Source organism: Natrix helvetica (genome assembly GCF_964273705.1).
Source record: "Natrix helvetica genome assembly, chromosome: 1".
Classification (NCBI taxonomy): Eukaryota; Metazoa; Chordata; class Lepidosauria; order Squamata; family Natricidae; genus Natrix; species Natrix helvetica.
Genome location: NC_138548.1, coordinates 54,190,579 through 54,210,818, shown reverse-complemented (window position 1 = coordinate 54,210,818; position 20,240 = coordinate 54,190,579). Strand labels below are relative to the sequence as shown.

At 39.3% G+C, this 20,240-nt stretch overlaps 1 protein-coding gene across 2 annotated transcripts in view; it reads left to right on the top strand.

The window, feature by feature from the left end:
- The window catches only part of NRXN3 (neurexin 3), a 1,287,124-nt gene that overhangs the window by 9,191 nt on the left and 1,257,693 nt on the right, over window positions 1-20,240 (top strand). The window lies entirely within an intron of this gene.

Below are 20,240 nucleotides of genomic sequence, written 5' to 3'. Positions count from 1 at the left end.
TCTGGATAAGAACTTCAGAAGCATGTAGTTTCTTTCCTCATTGAATGAAGACCCTTTAGCGATTTGGGGAAGGAGGCTATGCCCCTTCAGATATTTTTTAAATATAATTTTTATTGAACGTTTAAACAGAAATAAGAATAAATAAAAACCAAAACAGAGCAAAGAAAAGGAAAGAGAGAAATAAAAAATAAGATAAAAAGTACAAAGAAGAAAAGTACAAATAAGAAAAAAGAAATAGCAAAAAGAGAAAGCTATAACGAAAGTTACAAAAGTATAAAGAATTTGCTTCCAATATGTAAGTAAAATTATATCTTAACCTGTCTCAAATTACATCATGACTGTCTTCTTTCTATAATCTAGCCTGTTAAATCATCAAAACTATAAATTATAAGCATTTTTTTCACCCCCCCCCCCAAAAAAGCTCACAAGGGATTTCCAATCACAATAAAATATACTGTTCTGGTATTGTTAACATAAAGCTTGCAATATCTTTCATATTTGGCCTTATTGGTTTGAGCTATAGGAGCTGTAAGTCAATAGTACTTCCCTACCTTAGCTTAAAAAGAAGGTAGGATCCTTTGGTTTCTAATCATTATGTGAAAGGAAATTCTTTATGATTTCTTTAAAAGTCTTCATTACCTTCATTGGCATCTGAATATGAAAAACCATTTAAACTACAAATGTAGGAAAATGAAAACTAAAACATATATTTCTGGTACAAATTCAGGTAGTGGCATCTAAAATACTACAGGATTAGTTCCATCTATTTTAAAAGTGATCCATAGACAAGGATTTTTGAAGCAATTGACAAATATCTTGAAACCACCATGACTTTCAAAATCTACCGGTATGTTGTGATGTGAAGGATAGACAGTACACTGCAAAGAAAAGAAACCTTTGCCCCACCCATTTTAGAAATGACCGGAATAGCACTGTACATGCTAATTTTCATTTAAAATAATAAAAAATCAACATCTTATAAATGGATTTAACCATGTTCTTAATCTTAGATCTGTCTATTTTCTTAGTCTTGCTTTATAGTTGTTTTCCAAGGCTAAGTAGAGAAACATGTAGACAAAGTCGATGACTTCTGGCTTATGTCCATCAATAATGATCTACAAGTAAAATATTTGGATTCATATAACATTCTAGATTCAAGCCAAGCAAAATACCATAGGGCTTACCCTGTGTGTAAGCCAGGCTTACTTCCAGAAGTTAAAAGTTCGTATGATTCTCTTAGTTAACATGAATTTTTTGGGGTGGTTTTTGGCTCGGAGAACAAGCAACACAACCATTTTTCTGGTAGGTTTAATTTTATTGTTCACTGCCATTTTAGATAATTTGTTAAAAGTTGTAATTCAGTTAATTTTTTTCTGGTAATGTGTGCAGTTATCTTGTTGGGATCATCTTTCAAACAGAAAAGTGGATATTTTTAAATGAACATATATTATAAAGTTATTTAAGTATTAGAATAGCCTAGCCCTAGTGTGGGTATGTGTGTGTGTGTGTGTGTGTGTATATATATATATATATATATATATATATATATATATATATATATATATATATATATATATATATATATATATATATATATATATATATATATATATATATATACACACACATACATACATACATACATACATACATACATACATACATACATACATACATACATACATACATATATATATATATATATATATATATATATATATATATATATATAATGTTGTATTTGTGCTGATAAATAAATAAAGGGAGACTAGTATGGATCCATTTCAAGCTGTTTAGCTCTCATCAGCTAGCCATACCCTTACTGGGATTTGAACCTGGGATGTGTTACATATTAGGCAGACTTGCTAGCCACTACACCACCAGTTCTCCTCCTTTATCAGCTAAGCCAGGGAAATATGTAACACAAACACACACACACACACACACACACACACACACACACATATATATATATATGCAAACTATATATATATATGTAAACATATAACTTATATATAAATATATAATGTGTTTAATAGTGATACCAATATGGTTTATTACTAGTAATAATATATTTTAATGCTACTGCTATTATTACAAGTATTTTGGAACAGGAAGTGAAAATACAGTTCTTCTCTTCCCATTCTTGGAAGTAAAAAAATCTGTACTGTATGTTGCTTTATTAATGGGAGAAAAAAACTTTTCTTTTTCATACTTGAGACTCCAGAGATTCGGTTCAACCTGATGGCATATATAGTAATGAGCTAATAAAGGATGAACAAGGAACATAATTTCATCAGAAGTACACACATAGAAAAAAGATAGATGCTATAGCAATAATTTGATTTGATATTTTACATATACACACATGCATATATAAAAATGACTATTAGAGTTATACACAAAGCATATATATGTAAGTAAGCACTTTTTTCATTTTCTACAGGGTTCAAAAAGGTGGGTCTTTTCTGCCACCAGAAAGACAGGCCTGGTTTATAAAGAGTGAACTTTAAGCGTCCTCAAGCGTTTCCCAGCTTGAGTAACCAACGCTGATGCTGCTTTCCCCCTTTTCTCCTTTATTTACTGAAATATAAATTCAGCCAATTGGGAGTGTAGTTGGCGCTGTTAAAGAACAGACTTGTAGAACCGAATCGAACACCAACATATATCTATTTAATACATATATATATATATATATATATATATATATATATATATATATATATATATATATATATATATATATATATATATATATATATATATATATATATATATATATATATATATATATATATGCATATTAAAAACGTAGCCTCTAGCCCAACTGTGAGAAAAGAGGCGTCTTAAAGGAGAGCTAAAAAGAACGAGAGTGTAGCGATTTCCCCTCCCAAAAAATTAACTTCCTACAGAATTGCCTCGGGGTAAAAACCACGAAAAGGCAAAGACAAACCATACAGCGAGGCTATCACTTGGCGTATTATCGCCAATACTATTTAGCCCGCGTTCAATAGACTTCGGCTTCATTTTGGAGCCTCCAGTTAGCTTTTATCTTTCTCCCCAATTGTATGGCGCTTTCCCAGGAGAAGGGGGCGGTGTATGTTATCTCGCTTCCCCAGGATGAGTTTGCAAGCATGAGAAAGCCGGGCTCCCGAGCACCTGCCTCTTAGTCATCCTGGGTTTGAGGATGTCCCCAGATTACATCTTCTCAGCTGTTTGCAAAACAGCTCCGGGTGGGAGGAGTAGCGCTCGGATTTACCCACCGTCTCGGCTGTCTCTTTAAATGCTGGGGTCTGCGCGCTGGAGAAGGGGAGGGATCGGCTCCGGAGTGCGTGAAATTCCTGGGCTTCTCTGACAGTCTCGGGCAGAAAGCTCTGCTTTACGCAGCTCTTCTCGCGCGCGACTCATCCCGCCGAGGGAGAGGCGCGCCGATCTTTTTTTTTTCCTGGCGCGCCTTTTCTCGCCAGCCCTGCCTCTGCTCTCCCAAGTCGTTCGCGGGACTCGCGTCGGGCAGCACCTTCGCCTTCCCTCATGCCGCTCCCATAGAGCCACCCTGGATTCTTACAACCCCGAGAGGAGCCAAACCCAAGAGTTGATTCCGGTACCTATAGCTCTCCTCAACTCCAAGGTAAGACTTTTTTTGGGGGGGACCGAAGAAGCAGGGAAATGTAAAACCCAGGCTGGAATACGACGCCCACCCCCTTCGCCTTCACGGACACAGTCTTTTCGGGGCGCCTCCTGGGAACTCTAGTTCGGATGTACGGAGGCTAGAAGTTCTCACCTGCGAAAGCTGGGAATGAAACACAAGCGGGACTGGAGAAATTGCAACGAACGGAAAGAAACTCCGAAATCCCGACTCCTTCGGGGACATATGTCGATAAGGTTTTCTTTTTTCTAAAGTTGGCTCCTTCCTTAAATTGGATTTTTTCGCCCCCGCGTCTAAAAAGTAAAAAAAAAAAAAAAAAAGGATTTAAACTACACACCGAAACCAAATACTTCGTTAACAAATGCAGAGGAGAAACCCTAATAAATACATTTATTTAGATTCCTTTGACTGACCGGCTTTATTTGGATGAAACTTAAAAAAAAATTGGAAAAAGACACTGCTAAAAGTAATGTGTGAAGAAGCCAGGATTTTCGATAATCCTTAAATTCCTTTAAATCTCACCCTGACAATTTTTAAATAATTACACAATAAAAAATAGTTCGGAGATGCAAAGGTTTCATTCCCCCCTCCCTTTCCATACTACTTTGGCTCTATTACAAGAATCTTTCTTCCCTGGCTTCCATTTGTTTATATTAATGATTTAGTATCATCCTTGTCTGAAAACTTCCACTATATAAGCAACTGTGAACAATCAGGCAAAGAGCGACCTTAAATGTTGCTGACAGTTTTGTAATATCATGCCACAAATAAATAGTGTTAATGTCTTTTTTTCCTTTCTTTTCTTTGTTCTCTACCTTTCCCCCCTCTAAATACAAATCTATAGCTGTTTTGTAATTTTACCCCATGAAAGGACGGTGATGTAATTCCCTTTTCTAAATCATCAGGCTGTAGTGCTGTACAAGTGACCTGATCTTTTGTTTACTTTTACGTTTTATTTTAATTATTTTTTGTGTAATGGGAAAAAGAAACCAACAAAATTATTTACACTTTCTTCGCAAAAAAAATAACCATTTTGCAAGCATGTTATTCTTTCCCCCACCCACAAATTATTAGATTAAAATAAATAAAGGACAGGTTATAAGAAGCCCTTGAAATAAAAATCAGTGAGCCTAAAAATAATTGTAAAATTATTAAATTTATTTTAAAAATCCCAGAATTTTCATTGCCAGCTTTTTTTTTTTCATTTCTTCTTTGGCCTGTTTCAAATTTCACGAAAAATATGGTTATTTTCTTAGGAACAGATAATTTGTGTGAATTGCTTCCTATTTTTCATCTCAAAGCTGACCTGAGAATTTTTCAGGCGTCAAATGCTCCAACCTTGTAAGAGAAATATTTTTTCCAATGCAAATAATCTTCATGACCGTACATTGGCACTTCTGCCATGATATATTTTTGGGACTTTTTTTTTTGCGGGGGTGAACTCCTGACTATCTAGTGAGGTCAGGGATTGAGAGAGAAAGGGAGAAGGTTATTATCGGATGGGAAAGAGAAAAGAAAGGACCAAGGTGAGCTCTTTGCTCACTATAAAGCAATGATCGTGAACGATATAAAATATGAGATTTTCATGGTCCTTATTTTGTTAATATGGTAGATATTGTTACATTCTGCAAGTTTACTTAAAGGCCAGTGAGAAGTAAATATTTTTTTAAAAAATTGCAAGCGTTGATGGTTACCATCTTATTTTGCTACCTTTTTATCCATACGTGCTTTTTATGCACCATTAGTATGGGATTTAATGAAATTTTCTCCCAAGCTCTCGACACTCCTTTGTAAAAAGCATCTTGCGTTGTGAGATGAGGAAAATAATAGTGTTTTTACATCCTCGGTAGTGGGACTAACCAGGGCTGAATTAATAGATTAAATGAAATATAGACGAGTGTCAGATTGATGAAGATTTTCTGTCTGGATCATTAAGGGCTTTACTGGTGAAAAATACTTTAAGAGAGGAAAGTATATTATATTTTACAATGTTTTCCTTAAAAAGAAAAGAAAAGAAGGAAAGGTTGCGAAAATGGCATGACAATAAACAAATGAATTTAAGATTTTAGGCCTTAGCATTTTATTTCATAATCCCCAGTGATGATGGTTTCTTGACTGAACCGATATCTGATGATATCACCGTTCTTCATGGCTCTACGTTGGCCTCATTTTGCACTGCGTTTGTACTAAATATGTTGGCGTGCTTCTGCTTATATAAGGAAAAGAATGAATTCCAGCGGATTTTAGTGATTGGGATGTTGAGATTGGCTCTCCTGATTAATTTGTGGGGTTTATTTTTTAAAACATACCCGTGTCATTGCAATTTAATTCATTAGTACCATTCTTGATGGGTGGGGAAAGGGTTAGGAAAAATGGGAGGGAATTGGAAAATTGTGGTGCGTGCAAAAGAAGACAGAAGAGATACGGGGAGCTGCTATTTTTTGAATAGTATCCCTTATGAGGTCTCTAATTTTTTAAATAGACATCATTATCTATAAAAACCACATTCTTTAGGCCAAAAAAGGGAGGGGGTGGGCAGGTGATATCTTCCGTCAGGGGTTTTGATCTGCAAGTCATTAGATTGCTGCAAAGCCAAGATAGAGAAATCCATCTGCACTAATGCTGGGTAGGGGAGGCTGAAGGTAGGATGCTCTCTGTGTGGATCTATATGGGCAGGGACGGGTGGTTAATTTTGGGATTAGAAAAGCGGAGCTGTATCTTCTGTTTACACCCCACTGTTTTCTGCCATGGCTTCCCTTTTCTCTGTCGGTTTCCCATTTCTGCTCCTCCCAGACCCCTTCCCACCCCCCCACCTCCCTAGTAGGCTCTTTTTGGCTCTTGACTGGAAAATTCTGTATTACCTCTTGATGGCTCTGCGGCTTTTTTAGTGTATGTTTGTGCATGTGTATTACAACAGAAGCACAACGACCTTTGCTTCATGCCCCACATATGTAGGCTCCTATTAGCTGTGCTATCACGGTTTATACTGACATTTGTATGATAGGCCATAACTTTATTCTCCATCCCTCCCTTTAAATGCTAGTGAATCTAAGGATACGGTTATATATATATATAAGTGCATACGCATGAGGAAGGGCTTATAGGCGTTGGTCAGAGTCAGGAAACACAGCAAACGCTAAACAACGACCCGTCCATTTTGTTGCCAGTTCTTTTGCCCCTGTTTTTCCCCCCAGCATGTTGTTGTGCACCGTACAGTTCATATGTTGTGAAGGAGGATCTATCTATAGCAAAGACAGAGGAATGCTGGAGTAGAAAGAATGGGTGCTCATGTCTTTGTGTTGTGGAGGAATGGGATTATGTTTTTTTTTGTTGTTTTAATGGATGCCTGGTGATAATGATTTAGTTTAACCATCTGTGAAATGCATGCTTGTGACACATTGACATAGAGGTGTGGATGAGCGAGTCATGCTTTAGGGAGCATGCTGTTTGTAACATTGAAGGGCAGAACATGTATGCAAGTACCCAACCCTGTCTTTTTCTCATAAAGGCCGGGCTGGGGAGGGGGACAATGCAAGTGAAAGGGGGAGCGATGTATAGGGGTGCATCATCTGAGACCAAAGAATGGGGTCTCCAGGTCTTGTCCTTCTGTACTGCCCCAAGCTTCCCCTGTTTTTGAACAGACTTTACCGACCAACCGTTGTCCCTGTGTGCTGCTGTGCTGAAGGTTGTGTATACATGTGAGATTTGAGGGGGTTGAATAATGAGCTGTGTTAGCGTGTTGTGGGAGGGGTGGGCAAGAAATTCACTTTTCCTGTGACAATGTGTGTGAAATAGAGAGAGAGAGAGATGGCATTTTCCAGTTTGAAGAAAGCGCTGCTGCCTTCCTCCCATTACGCCCTGTCTTTTCTTTTTTTGTCATCTGCTTTCTAGCCTTTGCAATATTGCGTGGGTGAATTTTTGCTCTGCGGTGGGTGGAGAGCTTGCAGGCAGGTGTGGGAAAGGATGCAGTAGCGAAAGAAGACAGTGCAAAAGGTTGACAAGTACTGTACCCCTTTAAAAATTTGCTTTCCTTAGATCAAAAAGGCCTCCAATCCCGCCTTTCCAACCCATATACACCTATTGTTCTGGTTGCAATCAAATAGATCTCCCAACGTTGCATTGAGAGAATATCGCAGAAAGAAAGGATTTTTAATGGCTTCCATATTTCTAGCCGTCAATTTTCTCCGGTATCTGCTGTGTCATTAAATTTATCTGCATTGTTCAAAAATCTCCATATTTTTATGCTTTATGGGATGGTAACAAAAACAAACATAATTCAATTAATCATATTGCAATGTTTTTACTTAACATTTGCTATCTTTTTTCTGACCTGACCTTGAATAATTTTACTAAGTGAAGACAAAAAGTTGGAATTGGATTACTGGGCATCTGATTTTCATAGTCTTCATGACTACTTAGTAGGAAATAATGAGAGTACTTGTTTCTAGCTGCTTGGTTATGTTCTCATTGACTAGACAAAATTCTGGGCATATTGCGGGTCTAGCCAAGGCTAGGTGATGGTGCCATGACTGGTTAAGCAACAGGCAGGAGATTCTGCATCTGTTAAAATCCTGAGACAGATTCTTTCAGGTGGCCTTTTGAATTTTCAGTTATTTCTTTCCAATTCCCCATATGCCTTGAAATGGAACAGGAATCCAAGGAATGTCAAAAAGTTATGCTGTAATCCTTCCAGCATTTTTAAAATGTTGCCTTTTTTGCTAGTTTGAACTGTCTTAAAGTCTAGCTCTTGGATGAAAATGGGATGAATACGAATGACTATCCTTGCTCATTGAACATGAAAACTTTGACATGAATTTTTTGCTCAAACTTAAATAACCCGGAATGTGATTCAGGCAAAAGCATGGTCATTGTTACAGGAGGACAATAGAAGTTCTAACTAACTATCAGATTTATTTTCCTCAAATCTGTCATCTATCTTTGTCTGTCTGTGTGTCTGTCTGTCTGTGTGTCTGTCTGTGTGTCTGTCTGTGTGTCTGTCTGTCTGTGTGTGTCTCTCTCTCCCTAGCTACCCACCAACCTACCTATCTACCTAATACAGCCCCGCTAAAGCAAATAGAATGTCTACTGTCAGCTGATTTTAGTTTTCTTGATGCCGGATATAAAACTGGAATAGATAAAAAGGACATCTGGGTTATAGTTTATTTCACCATCATTATTTTAACACTTGTATAAATATTCCTTTTTTAATTGCTTCAAATTAAGTCTTATCTTGCCAGTGAAAATGTGCCTTCTTGCTTGTGTCATCTTTCAAGTTGTATAGTTTGGCTGCCTTCCCTTTGGTCTTAGCAGAAATAATCATTTTTCCTTTGTGCTCTTTTCTTCTTTTTCTGGCTCACATCGCTGCACAGTCTACTGCACTTCAAGCATACGTAGGTGGAAGTTTCAAAGTTAGCAGAAGTATAACATGCTGTATAAGGTGTTGCAAGTACTTGATTTAAAGCAGTGACACAATCATAACTAAACTCAAATTTATTTTAAGGAAGAATTATTAATTTTGATTGCCCAGCCTGGATTTTTTATTCCAGATACTTTACGTAATTGTTTAAAATTTATCAGCAAGAAGAATACTCTAGAATTATTGGCGGTTGCATAAAGATGAAGAAACACAAATCAAGCCCATACAGTAGTAGTTTTTCTTGAGTCTCAGTAGTAACCAAGTAATATCTTCCCTTCTAATTAACTGCTTATGATGCTTCTGAAGTTGTGGAATATTTCTTCCTAGTATAAAGCACGGATTGAGTTTTGCGTATATGTACTATCTGTAGGCAGTGATTTCCTCTTTGAAATTGGAACTTTTACTCTTCTGATTTTTTTTTAACGTTTGCTGAGAAACTTGTTTGGTTAACATATAGTTCTAAACTGTAATATCATTGGCTTTGATTTAACATATTGTAAGAACTGATCATTATGATAAACTAGTTCAATGAGTTAAAAGAGTACATATTTTTTTTTTTTTAAAAAAGGTGAAAGTGAGATTCTTGTCCATGGGGCTGTGCAAATCTTTTGAAAGAGTTGTTTTACAAAAAGCATATGAAACATTTCTCTTTGAATAATGAATGACTGTTCATAAGCTGCTTTTAGTTGGCTCTGCCTGCATGTGCATGCATAGCTACTTTGATTTACTGGGAAAACGCTTGTTTAAAGAATTTGAAGAGCAATACATACAAGTTATCTTTAGCACATGCTACATGCTACGATAGATTCATTTTTTAAAAAAAAATCATGAAGGTACAGAATCTGTTTTGTAGTTTAGAAACAAGCGCGTTGGGAAGACTCATACTTGTTTGTCTCCTACTTAGCACACTGATTTTCCACATGTAGAGGTCCCTGCCTAGGAGTAATTTAGACATACAATTTAGACATAGGCATATAAGACATACAATAGCAGTAACTTTATATGTCCTCTTTCATAAGTTGAGTTTGGTAAGAGATGTTAAGTTCTAAACATTATTAGGACATAAATATCCTTTTACATTTCCCATTGTAAAAAGTTCAGTTTCTCCCTTTTTTGTCCAATCTTTTTTTATTGCTGCAACTATGTATGTAACAATTGATTATCAAATACAGTTAATATTTAGAAGGCAGGTTAGTCCCTAGTACAAAAGACTTTTATATCTGCTGCATGAGTGAACAGTGTGTGCATGCTGGACAGAGATGATGCCACAATTAAACAGCATTGATCACCTGCAACATGGTTAGTACCTTAGTGCTTTCTAGATATTTTGGACTCTCAGATACCTTAACCAATGCTGCAGTGTTCTGGGATTACAGTTATTAGGATTCAAAACATCTGGAGAACACCAGATTGCCTACAATTCCGATATTATAAGGATAACATGTATCTTTACTTGGTAACATTGTGGATTTAAAAAAAAATCCCTGTGACATTCTAGCTACCCTATTCAGTGTCTTAACCACAATGAAACTGGAGAAGGGAAAAGATGGTTTTGATAAGCAATCAGCATTCTGGATTGCATTTTTGGTGAAACAAATGCTAGTACTCAGAGCAGCTGTGCTTTCAGTTTCCATAAAATATATGAGGCCAAGCAAGTCAAACCTTGCAGTTGTCTATGCATTTAGTAGAACCTTCACCGCTTGATGACAATGCCTCCACATCTCCCAGCAAGTTTCTTTGGCTAATTATTATGATAGTTGATGAGTGTGTTTCTTTTATAATATCTCAGTGTTGGGGTTCAATCCTCTTTCAAAGTGTGGAACTTAGATCTTTCTCAACTCTTTCAGTTCTTGGAGAATTAGGCTTTAGCCGAGGAGAAGCGCATGCATATTTTTTCCATAAGTCAATATCTTAAGTTTCTCTTCATCCACAAGGTGAATCAGTTTTATGCTTTCCATAATCTCCTATACATTATGTCCAGCTGTGGGTGGTACAGTCCAGCTCCTGCCAATCTCCAGGTTTCTTTTCAGTATCCTTGATGAGGAGGGAAGGCTCATTTTGGAATGCAATTTGCCTGTGTCAGTCCTGGCTTTCTTGCTGTCATCCTTCATATTACAAAAGCTAATTAACACCAAGAGCCTCTGAACCTAGAACAAAATGGTGGGGTATTTGAATTTTCTGGGAGATGCCTGGTTCTCGTCTGCTCACTAGCATACTCTGACTCAGGAGATGATAGAACAGATGATTTGCATTTTTTCTAACTGCACCAGGAGGAAAGTCCGTTTATGTTGGGTAGGAAAGGGCATTTCCCCCCTAAATATTACTTGTAGTGCACTCCCTGCGTCAAAGTAAGTTCCAAATTGTAGGATGAGAGCTGACAAGTGAGTTAAAATAACAATTGGATGAGATGAGGAGTGTAATTTTTGGGATGTTCCACAATCCAGGCTTGGGTTATCTGTGTCCCAAACACTGCCTGCCCTGCTGTACAGAGCAGCCAAGCTACAGTCTTGAACAGGCTTCTTAATCTTGATTATTTCTCAGGACTCAAATATACCACAAAGTTTGTCAAAATCCCAGTGGAATTCCCTAGAGAACAAGTGAATTTGGGGTAGGCTAAGAGAATCACTCAACTTACATAAATCCATATATTGGTGGCGGGAAGATAGGTTTTTTTCATCCTAAGCTGTGGCATAATTTCAATTTTGAGTCTTCTGGAGAGAGGAAGCAAAAGGAGTTACAAATGAAATTTGGTGCTATGCATGGTAGAAGTGCTAATCTACAGAACATGTCAACTTCTGTGGTCCTCAGATTCTTCTAAATCTGGCAGTGAGTAATACTGTTCATATATCAAACTCTTCTTTTCAGAGAGAAGTGTTAAAAGAGATAGTTTAATTATACTTACAATAAGCAACAAGGATGTGCTATTCATGGTTGGTTGTGATCTTTTGGGCAATACAATTTGGAAAACACAATGAAATTATTTTGTGCACGTAGATAGAAGTGAGTTGGCAAATATGATAGAGTAATTTTTCAGAAAGCTTTATCAGTTCCTCACATAAGAGTTCTTTGGGTTAATCAATTTATTTTAGCCCAACTTAAGTCTCCCTCAAATGAAGGGAGTTTCCCACAGAAACAAGCTTGAGCTCTTAAAAGAAAGCAGTATATAAATCTAGCAAATATGTAAGAATTGGATATGTTTTAGTTATATCTATACTTGTACATTCAGTGTAAGTATGTGTAACTTAGTTATATTGATCTTATTGGGAACGGTGTACAATTGAATGGAAATATGCTTTTGGGATGCACCACATCCTCCAAGTTTGAAATTAATTCTTTCAGACACTTTATTTCCTTTCAAAATGCAAAGATGACAATTTTATATAAAACTAGCAATTGCAATTACCAGAAGACAAGAGCAAACTTTATTTAATGTTCGACTATATTGGCAAGAACAAATGTTCTCACACAGGCAATTATATGTAAGTATGTCTAAGGTCAGATCATTTGAAAACTTGAAAATACAAATTTGTTTAACAGAAAAAATAAGAAAAGCAACTGTTCAATTGCACGAAGAAGCAAATTCAAGGGAAAAGGTGTTAAAGCTTTCGATAACCAACAAAGGCAGAATAAGACAACAGAAGGAATTTGAGTAGTGATATGAATAACCTCCATATTATCAGTGATGGGGAAAATTGTAGAATTGTTTTGAAATAGGTGGTGATAAGTGAGCCAGTTGATGGGTTTCCATGCTTTGAACCCAGCGGGTCTCCACTGTGGTGCCTATATTCTGAGGTCTTCCTAACTGAATTCCATGGAGAGGACTTGGAAGAGTTCAGTGGACCAAAAAGTGGAACAAACTCTCAAACAATTAAGGGCGAGAACCCTCTTTGTCACTTGCAGAGTCCCTGTGACTAAAAGAAAACTCTCTTTAAGGGACTAAGGGGGAAAAAAGGTTAATAACTCTATTATTCTATGTTCTATGTAAGTGGTAGAAAGTTTCTTCCTTTTAGGATCAATCATCAGCAGTAAAAGAAGAAAGTAGTCATGAAATATACTTCTGACAGTCATGGTAGAGCAGTCATGAAGCCCGTGGAAAAGAGATTCGAATACTGTGATACGTCTATACAAAAATCAACGCAAGCAATAGTATTGTCAGGGACGCTATGAAAAGAAAGTTGGACTTTGAAGAAGCAGGATAGAAGGAGTTTTGAGGCTTTTGAACTTTGGCTTTGGAAAAGACTGCTGAGAATTAGACATTTGGACTGAAAAAAATGTGGACCTACAACAGAATATTGAAATATGCATTGTCTCTCATTCAATGTAGCAGAAAGTTGATCATGCCAGTTTCCTCAGAATAAGCCATTTTATTCCTTCTGTTGCAACCTGTCCCTTACTTGTGTGAGTGGTGCCATTTTGGCTATCAAAGAAATCTATTTTAAATTAACAAGTTCACTCTTAGCACTGAAATAATTGGACTACCTCTTTCATTGCATAATAAGAAACGACGAAATGACAATTCAGTACAGATCAAGGATTCCAGTTCAGAAAGGCTGATGCAGGATGCTGCACTATAGGGTACGCTTTTGATTATATGTCATCAAGGTGGTGTTAACTCTTAATGACCATATAAATAGATTTCCTCCATAATTATCTGTCCCTAACCTGGCCTTTCAGGTTTTCCAACACCCATCCATTGCCACTGTCACCGAGTTTACCCATCTTGCTACTTGTCATCCTCTTTACATTTTCCATAGTGAGGGGAGGAGTATCCAGGATGGGTTGACCATGTCCTCTCTTGATTGGACTGAGTCAGATAAGCTCTTTTAGCCATGATTTGGTCACCAGGCTCCACCCAGTTATCGACTCAGTCCATCCTGAGATCCTGAAGAAACTTAAAGGAAACATTTTAAATTGCTGCAAAAGCAATCAAAATTGCCTCCACGCTGCCTGATCAATCACTAGAGGCTGAGGAAACCCCCAGTGGGGGTAGAAAGCCCGTGCAGCAACCACTAAGGTGGCGCGCAGCCCAGGTCACAGAGCAAGACCCAGGGCACTAAGTGAGGACTCTCACCAAAGACAGGCAAGCGAGCTCCGCAGAGGCCTCTGCAGCAAGGGTGACGCCCAAGGAGGCTCTAAGGGCACCGGAGCGCTCCACTGCTCCCCTCAAGGGTTGAGCAATGAACCGCGGCATTTTAAAATGCCCCGGAGCACCCGCACTGGCAGCGATCACCAGAGAAAAAGGTGAGAGCCGGAGAGGCTCAGAAAGAACTGCGGGAGGCAGTGGGAGGTGAGAGAGAGCCCCCAGTGGCAGTGGAAGCCTCGCGGCAGCCTGCAAAAGCACAAGTCACTTCCACATGTTCCAGCAAAGAGGAGCTTTTTGAATTTGGAGCCGGGAGCCATTTTGAAACCATGTGGTCCAAGATGGCGACCCCCAGCAGCTCAGAGGAGGCTGGCAGGATCCAAGCATTCAGCCCTGCAGCCAGCAGCCACTGGAGGTACCGAGGAGCCCTTAAAAAGGTTAGAAACCATCTTGGAGGCATCAGCCAAGTGTGGGGGAGGCAAGGCAAAGGCCAAAAAGGAAGCTTATCGCCCCCAAGGGGGCTAAAGAGGCAGGCTGTGGATCCAAATCCCCCAACCCTAGCTCCAAGTATGAAAGGCAGAGGCACCAAGCCTTGGAGCGCATCGGCCACAAGGCCAGCAGCAGGAAGACACACACCCCTGGCCTGGAACCTGAGGAAAGATTACCAGGTTTATCTTCTCCTGGCAGGGCTGCAGAAGGGACCCCTCTCTCCAGGTGAGGATTCCCTTCAACACCTTGGGCTTTGTCATCCCGTGTTCTGGCAACCTTGCTATCATGATTTATGCAAGCCCTATTCAATCCTTTTCTGAGTGCCTGACTAGCTGGAGAAGCTCAGACAGGGCAACGAGGCTCAGATCGCTGCTGAGGCTTTCCCTTTAAAGAAGGTCTTCCCTTTAAGGAAAAACTTTCCCTTTAAGGAAGAGAAAGAAAAGCAGCTGGAGGAGGGGGCGGCAAGGCTCTCAGTGAGCTGCTGTTAACAGCAGGAGGCCACAGGAGAGAGCGCGGCAGCTCTTAGTAGCACAAGCCACTTTTTCAAAGCCCTGACCGGCAGGGCTGTTGTATTTGCAGCACAGCGCCATTTGAAAAGAAGGGGGAGGAGAGTCCCCACATGGCCCAAGATGGCAGTCTCCTGCAGCTCGGAGGACACAGGCAGGAATCAAGTCCTTACTTCTAAAGCTGGCAGTCCCACTGGAAGGGCAGAAGAGCCTCCAATAAGGTTAGAGATTACCCTGAAGGTCCACCCAAGGGTGGGGGTGGCAAGGCAAAGAGCAAAATGAAGCACACCTCCTCCAGGGCGGCTAAAGAGGCAAGCTCTGGCTCCAAGCCTCCCAAACCTGCTTCTAAATATGAAAGGCAGAAGCATAAAGCCCCAGGGCACATCTGCCATAAGGCCATCAGCAAGAAGGCTCCCTCTGGTCTGGAGCCTGATGCGATCACAGAGGAGGATCCCTCCCAGCATGTGAGGATTCCCATTGATACCTCAGGCATCTGGGGCTCTATCCAGGGATGGTAGTCACCCTCACTACAGGGCATTCTCTTCAAGCCTCCCTTCTACCTCTGCAGGCATGAGGATAGGGCAACCACCCGAGGCAGAACAGTGTAAAGATGAGGTTATTTTGAGCTCCCCTCGAGTAAAAGGGACATTGAAGTTGAATCCCAAACTCTGTTTGCAGTCTAACTGAAATCAGCTGCCGGGATTTCCCCCACCCCCTCTTGGAGCAACTGCGCCTGCATCTCCAAAGCTCTGCAACGCACCCTAGTGGCTGACATGTGAACTGCGCCTGCATCTACGAAGTCTTGCAACGCACCCTAGTGGCCGACAAGTGAATTGAACTCAAAGAATTCATAATACATTCAAGAAATTTTCTGAGCTAATCCTAGTCATAGAATCATAGCACCCTTCTAGCCATGGCAAAAGGATGAGACAGGCCGGTCCCCATGCCTGTACCCACCACAAACTCAGAATTGGATGCCCAACTATGAGAAAACGCAGAAGCACCTCAGATAGCCTATGACCTTAGAAAGCATTCGCTGAGGGCAGAACATATAGCAGGGATGGACAACATCAGAGCTGACTGGCTCAGCCGGACCGAGGTGGACAATTCAGAGTGGAAGCTGCAGCCAGCAATCTTCGAGGAGCTGGCAGAGCGCTTCGGATGCCTGGAGGTCGACCTATTCACCCCCCTCTCAATGCCCAGCTCCCAAGGTTTTATTCCAGGTACCAGACACGGGGGGCGGAGCGGGTAGATGCTTTCTGTGGCCCTTGGCCCCAGGGGCTCCTCTATGCCTATCCACCCTTACCCATGATCCCCAGGATCATACAAAAAATCTTGTGGGAGGGTTGGACCCCTCCTTCATACCCAAGGTGTATTCTTGCTTCCATTGCTCGCAGGAGCTGTTATTGTCCAATTTCTGCCCGGGCCCTTCTCACCCATTAGAGAGGAAGTGGCTCATCTTGGACATGAGGAGGGCTTTGAGGATTTACCTCAGAAGAACCAAGCCGAACAGGAAGTCGGAAGCCCTATTTGTTTCCTTCCAGTGGGGTCCCTGGGGAACAAGGTGACTTCCACCATGGTAGGCAAGTGGTTAAGAACCTTTATTGCTTCTGCCTATCAGGCACGAGGTCTGCAAACACCGAGCTCTATCACAGTGCATTCTACACGAAGCGCGGCCACTTTGGCAGCCTGGGCCATGCAGGCCTCACTATCTGAGATCTGTAGGGCAGCCACGGAATCTCCCCCCGCACCATTCATGAGGAATTGCAAGTTGGACTTCTTTGCTTCTGCGGAAGCCTCATTCGGACGTAGGGTGTTACAGGCTGTTCACAGGGCGGGGGACTCTCCTCACCAGGCATAAGTTTGGGCATATACTCAAATGTGTAACCCTCCCTAGGGACGTGTAGGCTTTGGTACATCCCATCCTAGATACTCTTCCCCTCACTATGGAGAAAGGGTGTTGGTACTTACCTGATACGCCTCTTCTCATAGTGGGGGAGAAGTATCCAGCCCCTCCCTGATATGGGTATGTTGCGAAATTGTTGTTTGTTTAACTGTTCTGTTGAAGTAATAAATAAAGGTTTTAAACTAAAATAAAGTCTAGAGTGGATGACACAGGGAGTTGGATAAAGTTCTTGTCCGATAACTGGGTGGAGCCTGGTGACCAAGGTGTGGCTAAAAGAGCTTATCTGACTCAGTCCAATCAAGAGAGGACAAGGTCAACCCATCCTGGATACTCCTCCCCCATTATGAGAAGAAGCTTATCAGGTAACTACCAACACCCTTTTCCTTCACCTAACATTAGAGCTTTGTCCAGAGAGCTATGACTTTGCATAATATGTCCAAAACAGGACAATCAAAGTCTGAACATTTGTGCTGTAAGTGAGAACTCTGGGTTGATTTGTTTGATGATCCATTGCTCTGTTTTCTTGGCTGCCCACACTAATCTATGCCCTTCTGCTCTTAGTAGGTGGTAAGTACGCATGCATGCAGACAGACAGACATTCATGCGTAGATAAGAACAAAATGTAAGCTCTTTGATTGCAAAAACTGCTTAATAAGGCCAGCCACTGTCTATGTGTATCCTTTGGTTATGTGTTGGAGTACTTAGTTTTTGTAATGCAAAGCAAGCTGTTTCTTTGATAATACTCCTTTATTAGGAGTTGGCCTTTAATGTTATATTTCCTTGACTTGAACACATGTCCCCACCACCTAGTTTTGGTAAATGTGTTATCATTTATTTATATCATTTATATCATGGTAAATGTGTTATCATTTAATTACTACAGAGCTTGAATTGGAGCACATTGATGGATTGATGCCTATTGCAATGAATGAGGCTAGCTGATGTCAGTTTCTGTACATGTTTGCTTTTAATATTACACTTATCATACTGAGTTTTATAGTTTTATTGAAAATGTCTGCATATAATACAGGTAGTCCTCGACTTATAGTGACCGTTCAAAGTTACAACACCACTGAAAAATATGACTTATGACCACTTTTTCACAGTTTTTCATTCTTGCAGCATCCCCGTGATCATAGGATCAGAACTGAGATGCTTGATAACTGGTTCATATTTATGATCGTTGCTCTGTCCCAAGGTCATGTGATCACCTTTTGCGACTTTCTGACAAGCAAAGTCAATGGGGAAGAAATATTCACCTAACAAGTGGGTTACTAACGTATCAACTGCAGTGATTCACTTATCAACTATGGCAAGAGAGGTTGTAAAATTTGGCAAAACTCACTTAACAAATGTTTCACTTAACAACATAAATTTTGGGCTCAATTGTGGTCATAGGTTAAGGACTACTTGTATGCACACAACTTTTGTTCAGTCATATGCATGTATAAAAACTCATGTTTAATGATTCAGATCTTACCTAGGCTATTTACTGACTAGTTCTTCTATTCACCTTGCTGACCATCCATATCTGTTCAGGTTCAGAAACTCAGTAGAATCTTCTAATTAATAGATCTCATAAGGATCTTCTTTTTTTAAAAAAATATTTTTTTTATTGTTTACATATAAATATATTGAATGCAGTGTAATTGTCCTGGCATTTCACCTGTCACGAAACAAAGGTAAAAACAAAATAACATATATACTATTTTAAACAGTGCTGGTGTTATACAGCCATTTCTGACCATCCTATTCTAGAATGTCAACTTATCTCTCATTCTAATGCCTACTTTCTAATACATACAGAGTATGTCTCTCCATGTTCACCTAACCTGATTCTTTCGCATTCCAACTTCTACTTCGTGTTTCTAACCATTGATAGAATCTATTCCATGTAGCGCAGTATTCTGTATCCCCTTTATCTTTTATTTTTAGAGTTAGTCTGTCCATTTTCACACAGACAAGTATCTTCCTTATCCTCTCCTCCTCTGAAAGGGTGTACTCACTCTTCCACTGCTGTGCATACACAATTCTTACTGAGGTCAAGATGTGTAAAATTATGTGCATTATCCTTTTATCATAACCATCTGATATAATGCGTAATAAAAATAATTCTGGCTTAAACTCTATATGTTGTCTGGTCATTTTTTCTAATCACATATGAATTTGTATCCAAAACTTCCTTGCCTTTATACAAGTCCACCACATGTGATAAATATGTGCCAACTGTTAGGATTTTCTGTTCTGTCCTCCCTGGGCCAGAGTATTATATCCAGGTTAGGTTCTAAATTTTAAGTAAGTCACTAACTAAAGTATATCTGCAGGAAGGTGATTATGTTGGTAGGAGTGCAAAAAACAAATCCATTTGAAAAATAAAAGAGCAAAGTATGCTGAGAAAAAAAGGAAAGAAATATAAGGAACTTTGAGTAGACATATGGAACATATGGCGCAACATTGCTTTATTATTAACCCAGAGAGAAGGATTACACATTCCTGCAATGAGCAGGATAAAATGTCCTCACCATGAAATTCTACAATTCTGGGATTTTCTTTCGAGCAGATACTGGTTTTTCTGTTTATTACGCTACCCCAGCATTTTACTAAGAAGCTTGGGAAATCATGCATAATTCTTCCTCACAGCAATTCTTTGAAGTAGGTTAAACTGGAACCTAGCAAATGGTCCAGACAGCATCAAATGAGCTTCATGGTTAGATCTGGATATGAATCTGATTCTGTCCAGTCATAGTCTGATATTTTAATCATTACAACATGCTAGCATCTTTAGTAGATACCCGTTTAAAAAAATACTTAAAAAATTTGTAACAAAAGAAAAAATAATAAGTATTGGATTTTTAGAATAAGATGACATAGGGGGAAAATATTTTTCTTTTCTTTTCGTAGCTTGTCAATTGGAGAAACATGCATGCTACTTGTTCTGTTTAAAATCAACATTTATATTCTATGATGTTTACCGGTAATATATATATTTAAAATCAATATTTGTGGACTATATCTTATCCTCCTTCCATAATTGAATCAGCCTCAAATGGAAAATGAGCTTTGATGCTGTAGGTCACCACATTTGCAATGTTGAAACTTTGTGTGCACATGTATCCCATATGTGTATAGTAAAATTAAGTTCAAGGTTAGTGAAGATTGGCAAATTAAAATTTTATCTTGCCTGTTGTCTGAGAAGT